This window comes from Mercenaria mercenaria, chromosome 2 (genome assembly GCF_021730395.1).
Source record: "Mercenaria mercenaria strain notata chromosome 2, MADL_Memer_1, whole genome shotgun sequence".
NCBI classification, from domain to species: Eukaryota; Metazoa; Mollusca; class Bivalvia; order Venerida; family Veneridae; genus Mercenaria; species Mercenaria mercenaria.
This window is the reverse complement of record NC_069362.1, coordinates 14,107,608-14,129,826: the sequence shown is the minus strand read 5'-3', so window position 1 is coordinate 14,129,826 and position 22,219 is coordinate 14,107,608. Positions and strand designations below refer to the sequence as shown.

The following is a 22,219-nucleotide window of genomic DNA, read 5'->3' as shown; positions in this document are numbered from 1 at the left end:
TGTTCATTGACCCTTGTAAATTTGAGATGCTGCTTCAAACAGAAACAATTGAATATGTTACCTTTGAGTGAAATCAAAAAAATTCCATTGAATTCTTAGCCCTTTGATCCTAAATTCTAATTTGTTCATTTACATAAAAAGACAAATAACAGAATTTAATGGCCAGTTTGCATGACTGAGTTCTTAACTTTTATTGAAAAATGTCTGATCTATAGGCTAGTCCCCTCCCCCCTAATCAATATATCAGCAGTTAGTACAGCAATCTGAAACCCCACAAAGATCAACATTAGTACACAGTACTAGACACCAACAGGTCAAATTACAATTTTTTTTTTCAACAAAGAGTGAAACATGTTGGGAGAACATTTTAAAGCAATAAAATTAAAGGTATAAAATTCCATTTTTCATTGTAACAAAAAATATTTTTAGCCTCATACATATTGGGTTCCTCTTAGATATGTTCTGGGAGCTAAAAACAAGAGCACTGCCTTGCGGGTGCTGACGCTCATCTGATTTTTTGTCTCTGTATAAAAGAAATATTTTCCTACCCATGATTTTCTAAGTCCAAAAGGGGCCATAATTCTTGAAACAAGAGGACCATGATGGTCCTGAATCGCTCACCTGTCCCCACATGAACTGAGTATGACGTCGTTATTTCTATTATTTGACATAGTGACCTAGTTTTAGAGCTCATGTGACCTAGTTCTGAACTTGACCTAGATATCATCAAGATAAAAATTCTGACCAATTTTCATGAAGATCCATTGAAAGATATGGCCTCTAGAGAGGTCACAAGGTTTTTCTATTATTTGACATAATGAACTAGTTTTTGAAGGCATGTGACCCAGTTTTGTACTTGACGTAGATATCATCAAGGTGAACATTCTCACCAGTTTTCATGAAGATCCATTGAAAAATATGGCCTCTATAGAGGTCAAAAGGTTTTTCTATGTTTAGACCTAGTGACCTAGTTTTTGACCGCAGTTGACCCAGTTTCAAATTTGACCTAGATATCATCAAGATGAACATTCAGACCAACTTTCATAAAGATCCCATGAAAAATATGGCCTCTAGAGAGGTCACAAGTTTTTTCTATTATTTGACCTACTGACCTAGTTTTTGATCACATGTGACCCAGTTTCAATCTTGACCTAGATATTATCAAGATGAACATTCTGACCAATTTTCATGCAGATCCCATGAAAAATCTGGCCTCTACAGAGGTCACAAGGTTTTTCTATTATCTGACCTACTGACCTAGTTTTTGATTGCACTAACCCAGTTTCGAACTTGACTTAGATATCATCAAGATGAACATTCTGACCAATTTTCATGCAGATCCCATGAAAAATATGACCTCTAGAGAGGTCACAAGGTTTTTCTATTATTTGACCTACTGACCTAGTTTTGGACCGCACGTGACCCAGTTTCAAAAAAGACCTAGATATCATCAAGGTGAACATTCTCACCAATTTTCATGAAGATCCATTGAAAAATATGGCCTCTAGAGAGGTCACAAGGATTTTCTATTTTCAGACCTACTGACCTAGTTTTGGAACGCAGTTGACCCAGTTTCGAACTTGACCTATATATGATCAAGATGAACATTCTGACTAATTTTCATGCAGATCCCACGAAATATATGGCCTCTACAGAGGTCACAAGGTTTTTCTATTATTTGACCTAGTGACCTAGTTTTGGACCAGACATGACCCAGTTTCAAATTTGACCTAGATATCATCAAGATGAACATTCTGACCAATTTTCATGCAGATCCCATGAAAAATATTACCTCTAGAGAGGTAACAAGGATTTTCTATTATTTGACTTACTGACCTGGTTTTTGACCGCAGTCAACCCAGTTTCAAATTTGACCTAGATATCATGAAGATCAACATTCTGACCAATTTTCATGCAGATCCCATGAAAAATACGGCCTCTACAGAGGTCACAAGGTTTTTCTATTATTTGACCTACTGACCTAGTTTTGGACCGGACGTGACCCAGTTTCGAACTTGACCTAGATATCATCAAGACGAACATTCTGACTAATTTTCATGCAGATCCCATAAAAAATATGACCTCTAGAGAGGTCACAAGGATTTTCTATTATTTGACCTACTGACCTAGTTTTTGACCGCAGTTGCCCCAGTTTCGAACTTGATCTAGATATCATCAAGATAAACATTCTGACCAATTTTCATGAAGATCCATTGAAAAATATGGCCTCTAGAGAGGTTACAAGGTTTTTCTATTTTTAGACCTACTGACCTAGTTTTTGACCGCACATGACCCAGTTTCGAACTTGACCTAGATATCATCAAGGTGAACATTCTGACCAACTTTCATAAAGATCCCATGAAAAATGTGACCTCTAGAGTGGTCACAAGCAAAAAGTTTACGCACGCACGGACCGACGGACGACGGACGCTGCGCGATCACAAAAGCTCACCTTGTCACTTTGTGACAGGTGAGCTAAAAAGCAATGTAGAGTTACGGTACTTGCTGTGCAGGGTCAGCTTTTAACGGCAAATAACTGCTCCAAGTTTTAAAGCAATAGCTTTGACTGTTAAGGAGAAAAGTTGACCTAAATGCGAAACTTTACCAAGAAATCTGATATTTTCTAAGTCCAAAAGGGGCCATAATTCTTGCAAAAAGCAAGATGGAGTTATGTTTCTTGCTGTACAGAGTCAGCTTTTGATGGTGAACAAGTGTCGCAAGCTGTAAAGCAATAGCTTTGATAGTTTAGGAAAAAAGCTGACCTAAACACAAAACTTAACCAAGAAATCTGATATTTTCTAAGTCCAAAAGGGGCCATAATTCTTGCAAGAAGAAGGCTACAAACATTAGGCAAATTATATATTAACGGAATATGGTATTTCAGTAGTAGTCTTTGCTGCAAACGAAGAAGCTAACGGCAAGTGATAAATGCTTAACAAAAGCATATTCTGAAAGGGGGTGGAATGTTTTTTGGGGATGGGCATTGGTTGAATAAGAAATTGTACAAAGAAACCCCATGAAGTGAAAAGAAAAACATACACATACTTATAGATGAAAGGGTGGTGGGTAGTGGGAGAGGGGAGGGAGAAGTTGGTGGAAATGTGTTGGGGGAGGTGGAGGGGAGACAAGGCACTATGAAAACTAGAGCTATCACTGAAAGTGATTAATACCCCCACCAGGTACTGGATACAGGAAGTTTTTTGGGGTTTTTTTAAGTGAAGGAATGAATTAGGATCTGTCAATATGAAATTCTAGGACTTTTCAAGTCAACTTGGCTGATCTCAGGTCCAACTGTTCTTGAGTACTTTATTATAATGCCAAAGGTCACTGACCTTTGACCTAGTGACCGCAGAATCAACAGGGGTCATATAACAGTCATGACTAACCCGCCTACCCAGTTTGAGGATCCTATGCCCAAGTGTTCTGAATATTTGACCTTGAATTGTGACCTTGACCTTTGACCATCAGGCATGGGTGATGTATGTGACACATCCTCTTGTCATGAAGAATAATAATCCAAAGTTATATTAAAACCCTTTCAGGCACATAGAAGTTATGGAGCAAAAACCAAATATCTAACCTTTGACCTTGAATTGACCTTGACCTTTGAACATCAGGCATAGGTGATGTATTCCACATGTCATCATTCTGGTCTTGAGGAATAATAATGTGAAGTTAAATTAAACAAGTGAGATATAGTGAAAATGCATCAAAATTAACCTTAAATTCTAAGTAAAAGGGGGCATAATTCATGAAAAATTGGTGTCAGAGTTATGCACCTTGTGTCACATGATGTGGGTGATCAGGTGGAACATCTATTTTAAGTTCGAATCTAATCCATTTAGTAATAACTGAGATAATAGATTTCAGGATGGGACGGGACACGACAAAACTGACTCCTATATAGCCTAACAATACTAACCTTTAGCCTGCTGGTGGCGAGTTATTCTGCCTTTGCGACCAGGGCAGACCAAGATTAGCCTGCACATCTGTGCAGGCTAATCATGGTCTGCACTGTCCGCTATTCAGTCAGTAAAATTTCAGTGAACACCCCTTTGAATAATAAGTGGTATGGCCCAAATTGAATCATGGACCAGTTCATTTTAGAAATTTAGCAGGCTAAAGGCTAAGAAACTTCAGAAACTAAAGTAAAGCGAATTGGTTATACAATTTGTTGAGAGTGAAACTTTTCATGTGGAATCCTGGTGTCAGGTTGCACAAATATTATCCATCTTACAGTAAAGATGAAACTTTCATTAATTATGACATATTTTGTTCAAAAGAATTATTATTTTAGTCTGATATTTAACATGAAAATTACCAAACATTAACTAGATCTACCATTTTATTTAAAATAAATATGAAGAACAAATATGTGATATTTAAAATCAGGGGTTTCACAATGTGGGAAGAGCAGGTGAAAAGAATATAATAAGATGTAAATGATAGTTTTGATTTCTGTTTTTCTTGTTCTACTTACATCTTTACTGCCTAGAGTTATCAAAGACTTGACAGGTGTTTTAAGTCTGACAACTGGCGAACAAGCCAACTACAATAAACAAGCTCTAATTAAAACACACCAGGCAGCTCACAGCAGGAGTTCTACATTGAAAATCAAAAGAACTAACCAGACAGAAGAGGTGGAGCAACTGCCTTACAGACCTACTTTATACATCAAACATATATCACAAACTAGAGCACTAAACTACTTTAGATATCAAATATTTAAAGTTGGGCTTCATGTTTTCTCTGGACTTGTGCATTAAAACTGTTTCGACCTTAAATGATGGTGATCAGGCAAAATTTTACATAAAAATTTGGTTAAAATTGTGAACAGAAACGTTGTGAATGAAAAAGTTCAATATGATATGCTTTTTAGCACAGACTGTGCCAATGAAAATAGAATTAAGATAAATGAAATATTTTAAAAGCATTTTCAACAATGGACATCAGAAAAAAATGGTATATAGCCTATCCCTAACTATTCATATATGTTACAGTTTCCCAATTTTAATAACATAAAAAAAATAGTTTAAAAATGAAAGAAAAGAGAAAATGGTAAAGAATAATTAGTAAATAAAACAACAATAGATTACCTTAGATAAGTTTTCCTGATAATGTGTTGAAAAGAATATACTTGAGACAAATATGATTGACGTACCTGTTAAAGAAATTCCATGTCACCTAAACCAGGACTCAAAATCTCCTATCTTTTATATAGTAATACATCCATAGATCATGACATTTAGAGTGTAAATAACTTATAAATAATTTACTAATTTTGGGAGCATCATGACATTATCATCCCAGACTAATGTTCACCATCTGGACAATACAAATATTTTCCCATACTCAATAAGTAACTGGCGGACAGACTAAAAACAACACTATCCTGGCATGTTTTCACATACATAATCAAGTACATGTATACAGCCTCCACAAATTGTTGAACATTTCTAAGTATTAAACAATTGAAAGTAATGATATTTTCCCATCCTACTTGTGAATAATTGTAAAGTGCCTTGGATTTGAACTTAAAATATTATTTAAACATATTTTCACACTAGTGATTAGGTGTATAGAAGTGTATAGAATAAGAGACGTCGGTTAATACTTGTACCACTTCAAAATCATTTTTTCCTTCATAAAAAAAATTCAATTAATTGATAAATAGCTGTAATTTTGCACTGTTAATCACAATATTCACCTGTAAAATTATTGATAAATAACCCAAGAAAAATATTCCTTTTTCGTGTAAAAGAAAACCAATACAGCACACATTCATTACATTTTAATTCAAAATCCTTGAATTTGTTCCGAATTAATTCCACCCCATGAAGTTACTTTTTCCACCCTCTGCCTCTACTTTAATGCATCAAGTGCTACAGAACAGCCCTTTCAATGCATTACACCTAGTAAATCCCTAATTAAGCATTTCCTACCTGAAAGAAAGGGACAGGTAAAAGGCCTGACCTCCACATGGGGTATGGATCATGACAGCTGTCAATATTTCAATGAAATATAATAATTCTATTTCATGAATGAAAAAAGCTAATCCCTCAAATAAAGCAAAGCAGTATGAGGTACCAGAGTACCACTGAGAACAATTTGTGTCTATTTACAAACATGAAAAACAACAATATTTCCAACACTGATAGACATCTTGATGGAATGGAAGATAAACTTGAGGATACAGATATTGTGCATCAATACAATGTCATAGTGACACCTGACCTGGGTCAGCAATTCACCACACCTTATTGTATCTGCACTGTTCATATAAAAATCACATTGGTTTTTATCCATGGGTTTAAATTGTGAAATTTAGAACCATCATGTACACAAAAAAAAACATTCTAAAGACCTGTGATGCTATCATACCTGCTTTATCTAGCTATTTAGATATAATCTTCAATCCTTAATCTTTAACATCCATCCTAATTGTATTCTTTCTGTATTTAAAGATCAGTTTTTATGACTTAAGAGTGGGAATCATTTTGGACATAGCACAGCATTACAGTTTCACAAGATGTTTTTAATTCAATAAAGTTAGCTGTCAAACAGAACATGGCTAGAAAAACACTATTTCAAATGTTGCACACAAACTTATGTTGTCATATCTTTAAAGGGGGATAAAATAAAGAATGGATTCAATACTACTTTGTATTCTGTTAATCAAATTTTCAAACCTATGACAAATATCTTAGATAAACATTACCAAAAATAGGAAATAACCAGACATTAATATATCTTATAAAATTTCAATGTGTTTATAAAAAATAAGGCAGCCACAAAGCTATTAAGACTCTGATTAATTTATCATGCAGTATGCTAAGATTATTTTGAAGCTTCAACTGACAGAAATTTGGACAATATGATTAATTAATTATATACAGACCCCATGTTTAACCCTTACCATGCTGGACACGACTGATTCTGCCTTTGCGACCAGCGTAGCTCATGATGAGCCTGTACATCTGTGCAGTCTGTTCATGATCTGTGCTGTTCGCTATTCAGTCAGTATCTTTTTGGTAAACACTACTTTTAACAGTTTAAGGGAATCATAGTCTTTGAAACTGAAATATGGACAAGCTCATTATAGAAATCTAGCAGGGTAAGACTAGTGTTAATATGAAATTATTATCATAAATATTGTTTCATTCAGGAAAAAATCTGATCTCAAAATGATGAAATGGGTAATATCAAAAGGCCTTTAATCTAATGACTTTTATCAGTGTATATACATACAGCTATAATCCGGCATTTAACATCAAACACTTGACTTATGACCCTCTAATCCTCCTTTGTAAGATACTTTACATTCAGCCTCTTGACTTTATATCCCTACAAACATTTCAAGATTTTTGTGAGAAGAACAAAAGGCACTGCATATATATATATATATAAGTTCAATTTGTAAGGAATAAACAGCAGTAGACTTCTGTGTTTTACAATTATTTTAATTCTTCACTGCAAGCGCTTTCAATATATATATATAACAGCAAGATGGAAAAAAATGGCCTATAACTGTCATCAATCCACCCCAAGGGATGCATGTTTGAGCCTTGCTAGGGACATGACAGTTTTTCCCAGCGAGAATGTATGATCATAGTTCAGTTTGTAAAGTTTGTGTACAGTGACTATAATGAAAGGCTTAAATACGTTGCTGCATACAGATGAAACTCCATTATCTCCAGCTTATTTATCTCAAAAATTCCGGCTATCTCAAAGACATTTTCAAGCCCCATCCAAAACATACATGCACATCCCGGAGTAAATTGCTGATCTCTTGGAATTCAAGATCTATGAATTTCCAAAATGAATTATCATTCAGATCAATAATAACATGGCATTTAAAATTTTGCCATGTCCTATTTTGATTGTCCAAAAACACTTTCTTCCATTTTTATCATTGCAACATTTTTTCCAACTCCAAATTTATCATATATTGAAATATTTGTAATAAAAGAGAAACTGTATATAAAAGCATAACATGCTCATTACCGATGAATTATAAATGTCTTTTATAGAAAACATTAATTTTGTTAGCCCAGTAAAGGAGCTTTTTTTATCTGACATTTTGTTAGTAATCCAATAGACACCTCAGAGACCAACAGAAATTACTCTTATTGCATTTTACACTTCTGCTGAAAAAGTCAGGAAACATGAATAATTTTTGTACTGACATTTAGCTTGCATGAGCAGTAATGTATTCTGATGATTATTGCATATGCACAAATTCTATGGATAAACAGAAGTGTAAATTTGTGATACTACCCAAAACATTTAAAGACATTTAAACCCACTTACCACACAATTTCCTCTATGTTGCCAGTAGTCCAGCAGACATAAAACAGTTCATGAACTTCCTACAGCACACTGTGCACTGTTTTATCATGATCTTTTATATAAACAATTAACCTCTCACCATTTTCTGATCACTATTGAATAAAGGTTATCTATCTTTTATTCAAGCCCAGCAGACACATGGAGCTATCTTTAACTAATGCCCTTTCCCTGCTCTCTGGCTACTACAACCACTAAGAGTCATAAACAATCATAGATGAACATTTTCTGGGTGATAGAGCAGATAGGAAAGTTATGAAATAATGCAGCTGTCTCCTCTCTACATTATACTATATCAATTAACATGACCTCAATCAATTAGGCCTTTCCCTTTTATCTGGTTTGTAATACAAATTGACAGATTATAAACATGAATAAAACAGCATAAACATTATGAGCATCAAAGCCTTTGTTAACTTCATTTAAGAGATCGAAAGAAAAAGGATGGAATTGTGACCTGCTAAAATTTGGATTTGGTGAGCATTTTGTATGTGTACAGTTTAATTCAGCTTGAAATCCAGTGTGTATCCCCTACACTAATATAGATTATGTGAAACCTATTAATCATAGTTCAGCGAATAGATCAAAGAAGTATAAAGATTATGATATAATCTGCTGATAGCAAAGGTAACAAGACTGTGCAGGGTCCAAGACCCGAGACCAGCCTTTGACTGTTGCCTTGCCAATATTGGTCAATTTCAAAAATGTGTTCAGATGCTAGAGTTTTGAGACTGGTCTGAAAACTCAGGTTTTTAGCCCTAGCCCTAGACTGCTTCCATTTCTATCTCCTCCAAAATATTAAAAAATGTTATTATAAAAAAAAAAAAACTAATTTTAGATACCGTATATAAAAAAACAACAACTTACTTCTTTTTCGTGGTTGCAGTCAGAATCTGTGGATATTTTTAATGCTATAAAATGTTTTACTCCATAATGCAAACAGTACACACACACATTACATTTTCTTTAAAAAAAAACAACAACATAAGATCTTTTGACTGAATTCAGTAATGCATGTTCCAGGAGTCAAACACTAGCTCCTTAATATCACCATTCTATATGCCAAAAAAAAATTACTAAACAATTAAGATTCGTCAGTTAACTACATGGTAAGAAAGGAACATTTTAGTACAAAATGCTTGTAAGTTTTTGTTTGATAAGATATTATGACAATTTTATTGCATTTTCAGTTAGCAGGTAACCTTTGAACGCATTTTACACGGTAATTCAGAATCAGGTTTTTATGCCCCTTCATTACATAAAGTTACGGACTTTAGCATTCATCATTTTGACTGCCTATAAATCATAACATATTAAAATAATGATAAAAACTTGTAAGCCTTTAATGCTTTCTTTGTCTACAAACTGCTTTTCATCTTTAAAGCATACAGGCAGTGATGCTGTACACCATTCCTTCTGATGAAAGACCACCATGAAATCTGTGGTACAAGAGATATGCATACAGCCATTCAAATAAAAGGTTGTTGGTTTAAATCCCAACAGAGGTGACTCTATACCACTTCCATATATGTGACCACACCCTGAAAGTTTCAAGACCACTCACAAATCTCTAAGCCTCTGTTTGGTTTATTCTGAGCTAAGGCAAATTCAGTGGTAGGCCAGCATGATGTAACTGGTGAAAAATCTGTGTTCAAGTCCTAATCTTTTCCCTGGTAGCCAACTTGACTGATCAGATTTAGTAAACTCACAACAGATCTGGAACAAATGGTTGAAATAAAATTATTATCTAAAATAGGACCATTTTTTTTCTATTTTTGGTTGTTCAAATTAAAAAAACAAACATCTGTTTTCAGTCTTTAAACAACATTCAAATAATAGGGAGTACTTGTAAATTTCAATTCTTTATGAACTCTATTTCGAGCAGTTTAGCTAATGTTCAAGAATAGATAACTTTAATAAATAATTCTTAAGTTCAACTTAAATATACCTATCAAATAAGGTTACGAAATGTCATTTTTTATTACATTTAGTCCATAAAAAACAGTAACTTTGATCAATTATAAGGTAATTGATAAGACTAAATCAATCTTTTTTACCTAACTTGTAATAAACACTCAATCTTATATACTGCTCAATCAAGCACTTCCCAGGATACAGAATGAGGCAGCAAATTTATGCAACTACTACAGAAAGATTAAAGAAACCCTGTACAAACAGTTTAAATTAGTCATTCCCTCTACTAAGACATAATGCTGAAATTATATCACTGTCAGCCAATCTATAGGGGAAAAAACACTTTAAACTCATAACAAGAGGACAATGATGGTCCTGAATCGCTCACCTCTTCCCACATGATCCAGTTTTGAGTATGGCGTCGTTTTTTCTATTATTTGACATAGTGATCTAGTTTTTGAGCTCATGTGACCCAGTTTTGAACTTGACCTAGATATTATCAAGATAAAAATTCTGACCAATTTTCATGAAGATCCATTGAAAAATATGGTCTCTAGAGAGGTCACAAGGTTTTTCTATTATTTGACCTATTGACCTAATTTTTTAAGGCACATAACCCAGTTTCAAACTTGATCTAGATATCATCAAGGTGAACATTCTGACCAATTTTCATGAAGATCCATTCAAGGGTATGGCTTCTAGAGAGGTCACAAGGTTTTTCTATTTCAAGACCTACTGACATAGTTTTTGATCGCAGTTGATACCAGTTTCAAACCTGACCTAGATATCATCAAAATAAACATTCAGACCAACTTTCATACAGATCCCATGAAAAATATGGCCTCTAGAGAGGTCACAACGTTTTTTCATTATTTGACCTACTGACCTACTTTTTGAAGGCACTTGACCCACTTTCGAACTTGACCTAGATATCATCAAGATGAACATTCTGACCAATTTTTATGGAGATCCATTCACAAGTATGGCCTCTAGAGAGGTCACAAGGTTTTTATATTTTTAGACCTACTGACCTAGTTTTTGACCGCACATGACCCTGTTTCGAACTTGACCTAGATATTATCAAGATGAACATTCAGACCAACTTTCATGAAGATCCATTGAAAAATATGGCCTTTAGAGAGGTCACAAGGTTTTTCTATTATTTGACCTACTGACCTAGTTTTTGAAGGCGCATGACCCACTTTCGAACTTGACCTAGATATCATCAAGATGAACATTCAGACCAACTTTCATATAGATCCCATAGAAAATATGGCCTCTAGAGAGGTCACAAGGTTTTTCTATTATTAGACCTTCTGACCTAGTTTTTGAGGGCACGTGACCCACTTTCGAACTTGACCTAGATATCATCAAGGTTAACATTCTGACCAATTTTCATGAAGATTTCATGAAATATATGGCCTCTAGAGAGGTCACAAGGTTTTTCTATTTTCAGACCTACTGACCTAGTTTTTGACCTACTGACCTAGTTTTTGAAGTCAGGTGACTCAGTTTCGAACTTGACCTAGAATTTACCAAGATGAACATTCTGACCCATTTTCATAAAGATCCCATGAAAAATGTGACCTCTAGAGATGTCACAAGGAAAAGTTTACGGATGCACAGATGGACGCACGGACGACGGACACCGCGCGATCACAAAAGCTCACCTTGTCACTTTGTGACAGGTGAGCTAAAAAACATGATTTTTATGGCTGGCCAGTTTTTTAATTTTAAAATTAAATCTTAAACTTCAACACTACAGCTTATAATAAACACACAGTCTAGCCTGATACCAAGATTAGCCAAGTCAGAAAAGAAAGCAGTTTTGACGTATCAGAAGTACATCCCAAAAATAATGAGTTTTTTTCTTAATATCTATATTTAGCAAAAGTCTCTGGTTTACTTTCTCAGATCTTAAGAGATGAGGAATATATTTTGAATTATAATAAAGTCCAAATGCTTCTATTCAAGCAATCATTTAAGTTCTTCAAGTCTGGATAAATAAGGATGATTATGCAAGTGTTGACCTGCAATTCCATTTTCTAAGATCATGGGCCCTTGCCAGTCCAGAAAACGTTACATATTATGTTGTCAGAAACCTATTCAACTGACCTTGGTACAGGATTTGTCCAAAACTTCAACAGCAATACTGCACTTCTTATAGCAAACTGAAATATTGGGACTGAAATTGTCATTAAATTTTGCCAGTTCATTTTGCCAGTATATCTTATGCTATCTTTTATGAAATGAACATTTTATGTCATCAGTGTTTCTTCTTACTTATGACCGTTCCATGGCAAAGCATAAGCATAATATGGTCCCATAAGGAAATGACTTCAGCATGATCAAACAATGCTAATATTCCCTTACATTTCACGACATTTAATGACATTGATGGACAATGTATTCAATTTTTAGCTTTTTACAAGTATTATGCTAGAACAACTGCAGAATATGGCTCTTGCACCAACAAATATCTTCAGATTCTTCAGATATTATAAAACAAACAAGAGGACCATGATGGTCCTGAATCGCTCACCTGTTCCCACAGGACCCAGTTTTGAGTATGACGTCGTTTTTTCTATTATTTGACAAAGTGACCTAGTTTTTGAGCTCATGTGACCCAGTTTTGAACTTGACCTAGTATCATCAAGATAAAAATTCTGACCAATTTTCATGAAGATCCATTGAAAAATATGGCCTCTAGAGAGGTCAAAAGATTTTTCAAATTTTAGACCTAATGACCTAGTTTTTGACCGCAGTTGACCCAGTTTCAAACCTGACCTATATATCATCAAGATAAACATTCAGACCAACTTTCATACAGATCCCATGAAAAGTATAGCCTCTAGAGAGGTCACAAGGATTTTTTATTATTTGACCAACTGACCTAGTTTTTGACGGCACGTGACCCAGTTTCAAATCTGACCTAGATATCATCAAGGTGAACATTCCGACAAATCTTCATGAAGATCCATTCAAGGGTAAGGCCTCTAGAGAGGTCACAAGGTTTTTCTATTTTAAGACCTACTGACCTAGTTTTTGATCGCAGTTAACCCAGTTTCAAGCCTGACCTATATATCATCAAGATAAACATTCAGACCAACTTTCATACAGATCCCATAAAAAATATGACCTCTAGAGAGGTCACAAGGTTTTTTCATTATTTGACCTACTGACCTACTTTTTGACGACACGTGACCCACTTTCGAACTTGATCTAGATATCATCAAGATGAACATTCTGACCAATTGTTATGAATATCCATTCACAAGTATGGCCTCTAGAGAGGTCACAAGATTTTTCTATTTTTAGACCTACTGACCTAGTTTTTGACCGCACGTAACAAAGTTTCGAACTTGACCTAGATATCATCAAGATCAACATTCAGACCAACTTTCATACAGATCCCACGAAAAATATGGCCTTTAGAGAGGTCACAAGGTTTTTCTATTATTTGACCTACTGACCTAGTTTTTGACCGCACGTGACCCATTCAAACTTGACCTAGATATCATCAAGGTGAACATTCTGACCAATTTTCATGAAGATCTTGTGAAATATATGGCCTCTAAGAGAGGTCACAAGGTTTTTCTATTTTTAGACCTACTGACCTATTTTTTGACCGCACATGACCCAGTTTCGAACTTGACCTAGATATCATCAAGGTGAACATTCTGACCAACTTTCATAAAGATCCAATGAAAAATGTGATCTCTAGAGTGGTCACAAGCAAAAGTTTACGCATGGACAGACGGACGGACGACGCACGATCACAAAAGCTCACCTTGTCACTATGTGACAGGTGAGTTAAAAACATGCATTATCCCTTTAAATCCAGGAAGTACCTCAGGAAACCAGTCAGTGTGCCTATTATATCAATGATTTATAAAAGATGTGTTGCAGTCAAGAAAAAGAAGACATATTTACCAGTAAACAACAATCATGCTGAATTGTTCTGGAAACAGGATTTACAAAAAGCAGCCAAACAGTCTCAAACATAACATCTGTCAAAGTTATAAGACTTTTTACAAAGGTGGATAATCTAAATATTTACTGGTTTAATGATATACATCTCCTGTTCTGTATAAAAATCAGTGCTGGTATACCTATCAGCAAGTGAGTATCTCAAATGAATTATCTGACAATTAATTAATTCAATGAAATGTTTAAAGTCTAAATTAAAAGGAATCTAGTTCACTATTCACCTGTTTTTCCTGCACTAACAGCCACAACCCAAACAGTTGCTGAGAGAAAGATGTATAATTATCAAAGACACCTTTCCTTCCTTTTAATATCTCCATCAAACTTTATAAGAAGTGTTCTAGAAAAATCAAAGTTTATTACATATATTCCATCCCAAGAAGTGTATGAGGGAACTCAAATTTTATTATGACCATCATTTGAAAAGTATGGACCAGTACCATGCAAACTGGAAGTTAAAATGTTGCGGACAGCAATTAATATGAAATAAGGCACTGCCTCAATCGGGAATCAATCCGACATCAACTCATCCAGTAACATTTGAAAAGAACTGTCTAGACACATTTTTTTAATTTGATAGTAAATATCTCATTCGGTATATCGCATGTAACCGTAGAGGGATCTATCCCGATTTTTGTTGCTTCGCGTAGGATCGATTCCCTGTCAATTTACAACCTCCACGCAGGAATATTGTCAAACAATTTGTAGTGGTTTTGTGTGCAAGACGCTGCCGTTCGGACAAGTTATGTGGACGCTTATTAGGCACAAGGAAAAAGATATTCTTCCAAAACATCCGAAGTGCTCTGTGCAAGTGCTGGAAAGCCATATTTTTTATTTTGATATATCTCATTTGGTATATCACATGTTACCATAGAGGGATCGACAGGAACAATTCCCTATTAAAATTGGGTAACGAAAAATCACCGTTTTCAATTGCATCTCTGAAGTGTAAAGTACTGTCTTTGTATAACCTTTAGCCTGCTGGCGGCAACTGGTTATGCCTTTGCAACCAGTGCAGACCAAAATCAGCCTGCACATCCATGCACTGGTTGCTATTCAGTCAATAAATTTTCAGTGATCACACCTTTGAATAATAAGTGGTACTGCCAAAAACTGAATGCTGGACCAGTTCGTTTTAGAAATTTAGCAGGGTAATGGATAAAATAAATGAAGTAGATACATATGGTAAGGTGATTCAACAGGCTATATATCTCATAGATGTGATTCAGATATTTTCTGCTATCCCTGACATCTGATCTTGCTTCTAGGCCAGAATTTTGTAATGTCCACACATTATGACATACATGGCAATGATCTATCTAATAATGATTCATTAATATTTACAACTGAATAACAAACAAAATGTCAGTGGACAATGCCTTGGGAAATCTAAAAACTAGTGATATGTTGATGGTATTAATTGTTGGAGTAGGACAAAACTGTCACATACAATATTTTGGGGAAGACAACCAGAAATATTCATTTCTTTTGTTTTTGGATACTATTTTTACACAGTCATAATAATTATACACATAACTGAACAAAATTATTATTTGACATAACAAAGTAAACACATTAAATTATGCACATTTATTTTTTATTGCAGATACATAATCTTTTACGCTTAGCAATTCTGGCTGATCACAGTACATCTTTTTCTTGCATGACTACTGTGAAATCATTTAAATTCGCTGGCATGAAATTTCACGCCAACGTGAAAAAAGACTGTTTCGTGTGGGCTTTAATTCGCTTTTTCAATTTTAGAAAGAAAAAAATAAAATTTAAAAAGAATCTTTTTTTCTGTTGAAATCGCTAGTACCGTATGTGGCATTACCATGTATCGCCTGTCAATTAGAGCCCATTTCATGGCCTTGTTAAATAAACAATATGACAGTCCAACTGATAATTGTTGTTAACTGACACTATGGTTAGGCAAAGTGTGACAAGAGAATCAAAGGGTCAGTTAGAATAAAAGAGGTGTTTGAAGACTTTATTATGAATGGCGCCTGTCCAATTACTCTAAAACAACAATGGCATGTGCAAATAATCCTTGTAACATTCAGGAGGATATATAAAATTGATCAGAAACAATTTTCATCATTCTCATCTTTTCTCCAAGAAAATACGTTATATCTTTTATAATATTAAGACATAACTATCTATTGTTGACGGTATGACTAGTATTCTTCAATGGTTGAAAATGGCAAAGTTGCCACCTGTCCGCCGTCAGAACCAGCACTTCCTGATCCCGCTGACGCCTCAATTGTAAAAGAAGCATTAAGTCTGCAGGTAATTTTTTCAACTTTAATCTTCGGGTACAATATTGCATTCGTATTGGTGCCGTAAACTTCAATCACGCAATGAGACAACTTGAAATTTATGATTTTTATAAAATTTAAATCGTTGGATAAAGTTCAAAACAAGCCAATCTATAGAAATTATGAAGAGTAGTGTTATAAAAATTTGAAATGCAGGTTTTACATGACATGCATATCCGAACGTTATAAAAATGAATATTTTTCTTTACAGGCCGATTTTATGTTTCAAAGATTGAATATTAATTATCAAAATTATGGGTTATCGATAATTGTTACCAAAAACTAAATTTATTTTTGTTATATTTTTCAGGCCGCCAACGATGCTGCAGAAGTTGCCATATCTACAACACGGAAAAGGAAAGGCGGTGAATACAGTCGCTATGACGTCGAAACACATGCCAAAATTGCTCGTTACGCTATTGAAAATGGTGTCATGAAGGCAAGCAGAAAATATAGCACAGACCTAGGTTCTAAAGTTAACAAGTTGACAGTCCGTGGAATATGTGATTCTTACTTGAAAATTAAAAAAATGTGTGGGACTGACGTCACTAGTTTACCACATTCACCCAGGGGAGCTTTAACGATGCTAGGTGACCTCGACAAGGAAGTGCAGAACTGGATCCGTAAAGTACGCATTGAGGGGGTGTCATAAATGTAAGGATATTAAAAGCCAGTGCAGATGCAATTGTGACTAAGCACGGGAAACATAAATTTGAGCAGTATGGTGGACATATCAAAATCACCGACGATCTTGCGCGTTCCATTCTTAGACGTATGGGATTCGTTAAGAGACGCCGGACAAAAGATGTCAAAAAGCTACCAACGGATTTCGAGGAAATTAAAACCGAGTATGTTAAAAAAGTGTCTAACGTGGTAACTGAGCATAGTGTTCCGCATAATTTGGTGATCAACTGGGACCAGACCGGCTGTCAGATGGTACCTGGAGTGGTACCTGGGGGTGAGTGGACGATGGAAGCGAGTTTGTTTGTTTTGGGTTGAATGCTGTTTTCCAACAGTATTTCAGTCATGTAACGGCGGGCAGTTAACCTAACCACTGTTCCTGGATTCTATACCAGTACAAACCTGTTCTCCGCAAGTAACTGCCAACTTCCCCACATGAATTATCACAGGTGGAGGACGAATGATTTCAGACACAATATCTTTTATCAAATCGTCATGGAGAACATACGCCCCGCCCGGGGATCAAACTCACGATTCGTAGACCAATGCTCTCCCTACTGAGCTAAGCGGGCGGGCTCTCGAAGGAGAGAGGTTCACAGCAAGTGACAATAAGTGGGTTAGATAATAAGAGGCAGATAACAGTTCTACTTGCCGTCACCAAGAGTGGTTTGATGTTACCTCTACAAGTCATCTACGCTGGAAAAAAACGACCGTTGCTTACCGAAGGGTGTGGAATTTCCTGCAGACTGGGACGTGACATACACTGAATTGCACTGGTCAAATGAAGAAAGTATGTTGAGATAAGTGCAGAAGATAATTTTACCGTACATGAACAGTGTGTGCGATTCTCTTCAGCTGTCACAGTGTGATCAGATGGCTGTTGATGTATTCAGAGCTCAATGTTCCCAGCAACTTATACAGTTGTTGAAGGATAACAACATTACACCGCTATTCGTTCCCGCCGTGTGCACAGACAAACTTCAGCCGTTGGATTTATCCGTGAACAAGGAATATAAGGACATTCTTAAGTCAAAGTTTCATGACAGGTACACGAAACCAGTTCTGGAATGGTTGGCCATGAAACCAGTGAGAACTCTTGTGTGGACACTAGACATCTGTGCTGAAACCTGTTCATGCAAGGTGGTTGATAGCAACTCACGCTGTAATGGAACTTAAACGTGATGTCATTGCGAGAGGTTTCGCTAAGGCTGGACTGTTGTAATAATGTACATTGAAATGTCGTTCAGTACTAGTAAACTGTAAATGAGCCGTGCCATGAGAAAATCAACATAGTGGGTTTGCGACCAGCATGGATCCAGACCAGCCTGCGCATCCGCGCAGTCTGGTCAGGCTCCATGCTGTTCGCTTTTAAAGCTTATTGGAATTGGAGAAACTGTTAGCGAACAACATGGAGCCTGACCAGACTGCGCGGATGCGCAGGCTGGTCTGGATCCATGCTGGTCGCATACCCACTATGTTGGTTTTCCCATGGCACGGCTCAAATGTTTCACTTGCTGATGTAATGATGATGTGTAAAAAACCGTATAGACTCATGTAACTGAAACATATACATCTATTTTAGTAAGCTTGACAGTTTTTAAAGTTCATGCATTTCTCATAAATCACACCATGTCGATATTTATGCATGTTTATTGTCATGACAGACTATGGAATAAAATACGCACAGAAAAATAAATTAAAATGTGATTAACTGTTTACATGTTTTCTTATCATGCATGTACATTTACATTTACTGGTATTTTTATGGCCATTTAGGATGATTTATTGATATTTTCCCACTGAATTACTCTGAGAACTGTGCAAGCTTTGATAAGTGTTTTTAAGTTAACGCTGTTTTTTCAACCGCATTTCAGATATGAAACAGCGGACAGTTACTAGTAACATAACCAGTGTTGTTGAAAGTTGTATCAGTAAAAGCCTGTTTTCAGCAAGTAGTTGCAAATTTATCCACATGAATCCGATGAAACGATATATTTCTAGCGTTCAGTAAGTAATTGAAGCATTCGTAAAGAATAGCCAATTAATCAGTTAAAATTATTAATTTAATCAGACTTCACATTCCGTTTTTGCAAAAACAAATAAGTTCCAATCAAGACAACCTTAAGTTAACTGCAGATCGATTATGACGTTTTCAGAAAAACTGAAATACACGAGTCCCATAACATACAACATACATATATTTCGGACAGGAAATGAATTTGGATAACTATGTACTAAATGGATTAATAATAGCACGGTCTTAAATTCGCGCATCAGTCCTAGCGCGAAATACTCGAAAATTCGTCCTACGCAAATAAAAATGATTTCACAGTATTTTATGCCTTTACCATGGGATAGCTTATCCAATATTTTAGCATTTGCATACATACATATTTCAGTTTTCAAAAAGGTGAAGAGAAAAAAGAGAAAAATTTAGAAGATGCGTACTTTTGTTTGTTTTGAAAGACAGTGTGGTTTTGCACATTACTATAAAAAAAACATAATGATATAATTATCTGCTCAATTTGTTAATGAACACTGGCGCAGTTTATCAAATCTTGGCCAGTTCCAGCATCAATCATGATAATATTGACATTATTAACTTCGAGGTATTATAATTTAGACAATTCCTGGCAAAACATAATGTTTCTATCTGACAAATGTATAGAGACTTTTGAAATAAACCAGTAGCCAGTAATTTTAGCAAACAGTTTCCACAATAATACATTTGACAGAATTCTTCTATTAACCTTGAAGATAAAAGTAAAGGTTTATTTCTGCATAAATCACTGTTCATGATAGTGTCAGTTTGTGCTGTTGCAATGATGCAGATTCTTACAAAACTGCATTCTTTGGTACTGGTTCAATTTGCATTCAAAATGGAAGTATATTCTATTGTTTTAAATGTTAAACCTGGCATGTTAATTAAGTACCTGGCATGTTAGGTGAAAGAATTGTTTATTATTATTAAACTATTTTAATGATATTTCTGGAATGATCTTCTAACATGGCCACCCTAGATGGTTTTAAATAGGAGAGAATCACACACATTCTAGTTAGACAAGCTGATCACTTTATTGTTTATAAATTTATTAAATTCAGCCAATAAAACAATAAGTTTCTTATTGATGAGCCATAATCAATATTTTTACATTTCTATAATAAACAATCAATCTTATATACTGCTCAATCAAGCACTTCCTGGAATACAGAATGAGGCAGTATTTTTTTTCTGCAACTACAGCAGAAAGATTAAAGAAATCTTGTACAAACGGTGTGAATTAATTATTTTCTGTATAGACATATGCTGAAGTTCTATCACTGTCAGCTAGTCCAAAGGAGATAAAAGTAACAAAATAGTCAATGCAAAATCAGCACTTCAAACTTAACAAAAAACATCAACTGTTTTGCAATTTTTTTTTCCTTTTATCATAATTCATATAATTGCAGCACTTCTCTAAAAAAAAACTATATAGTGCAGCCTGACGTCAAGATTAGCTAAATCAAGAGATTAGGAACTTTGATATTCTCTCAAAAATAATTTGCAGTAAAGCAAAGGAAATCTCTTGTTTGCTTTGAATAATTTTGAGGTCAAAAAAGTTTTAAAACAAGAGCTGTCTCCATAGGATGACACATGCCCCCGATGGCACTTTGAATGAATAGTTATGGCCAATGTTAGAGTTTAGGACCTTTGACCTACGGACCTGGGTCTTGCGCGTGACACGTCGTCTTACTGTGGTACACATCCATGCCCAATATTTTTAAAATCCAAGCATGAATGACAAAGATATGGACCGGACATGCCCATCAATGCACTATGTTGAAATATGACCTTTAACGTCTAAGTCTGACCTTGACCTTTGAGCTACGGACCTGGGTCTTGCGCATGACACGTCGTCTTACTGTGGTACACATTTATGCCAAGTTATTTGAAAATCCATCCATGGATGACAAAGATATGGACCGGACATGGATGCACTATCATGAAAAATGACCTTTAACGTCTAAGTGTGACCTTGACCTTTGAGCTACGGACCTGGGTCTTGCACGCGACACGTCGTCTTACTGTGGTACACATTCATGCCAAGTTATTTGAAAATCCATCCATGGATGACAAAGATATGGACCGGACACGCCCAACTATCATGAAAAATGACCTTTAACGTCTAAGTGTGACCTTGACCTTTGAGCTACGGACCTGGGTCTTTCGCGCGACAGGTCGTCTTACTGTGGTACACATTCATGCCAAGTTATTTGAAAATCCATCCATCGATGACAAAGATATGGACCGGACACGAAAATTGCGGACAGACTGACAGACCGACAGACCGACAGACGGTTTAAAAACTATATGCCTCCCTTCGGGGGCATAAAAATAAATCTGATGAGGAATATTTAAAGTCAAATTGCTCTAAATAAAGTGATCATTTAAGTTCTTCAAATTTAGATTTCAATTCGACCAGTCCGGAAAACACTCTTAACTGAGCTTTCATATCATGCTGTCAGATACCTATTCAACTGACCAGTGCCATAGGATCCATGCAAACATCCGCAGCGATGTTGCATTTTCTTATATTTTTTTATTCATATGACAAACTAAAATATACTAAAACTTGAAGGTGTTTTTATCACAAAGAACATGTCTCCCCCCACCCACTCCCTCCATGTATTCTAAGGATGGAAGACAAAATCTGTCCAGCAGTTTGACCTGTGAAAGCCAGAACAGGTTTTTTTGTAGTTTTAGCTCTGGTGGCCATTTTGTGCAGCAAAGCGAAACGTGCCAGCGCTATGCACAACTAGGGTTGGTACTGATCACTCCTGTGAAGTTTCGGCGAAATCCAGCCAGCAGTTTGACCTGTGAAAGTCGGACAAGATTTTTCTATCTTTAGCTCTAGCGGTCATTTTGTGCAGCGAAGCACAACGTGTTGGCAATATGCACAACTAGGCTTGGTACTGATCACTCCTGTGAAGTT

General features: G+C 35.6%; 1 protein-coding gene across 5 annotated transcripts in view; it reads right to left on the bottom strand.

The window, feature by feature from the left end:
- The window catches only part of LOC123563253 (chondroitin sulfate N-acetylgalactosaminyltransferase 2-like), a 69,655-nt gene that overhangs the window by 23,231 nt on the left and 24,205 nt on the right, over window positions 1–22,219 (bottom strand). The window contains exon 1 of one of the 5 annotated variants that reach the window (XM_045355947.2): window positions 5,162–5,407. The exons of the other annotated variants lie outside the window; for them this stretch is intronic. The gene's annotated coding sequence lies outside the window, so the exon portion shown is untranslated. Of the gene's footprint in view, window positions 1–5,161; window positions 5,408–22,219 lie in introns of those variants that run through there. 5 annotated transcript variants of the gene reach the window in all.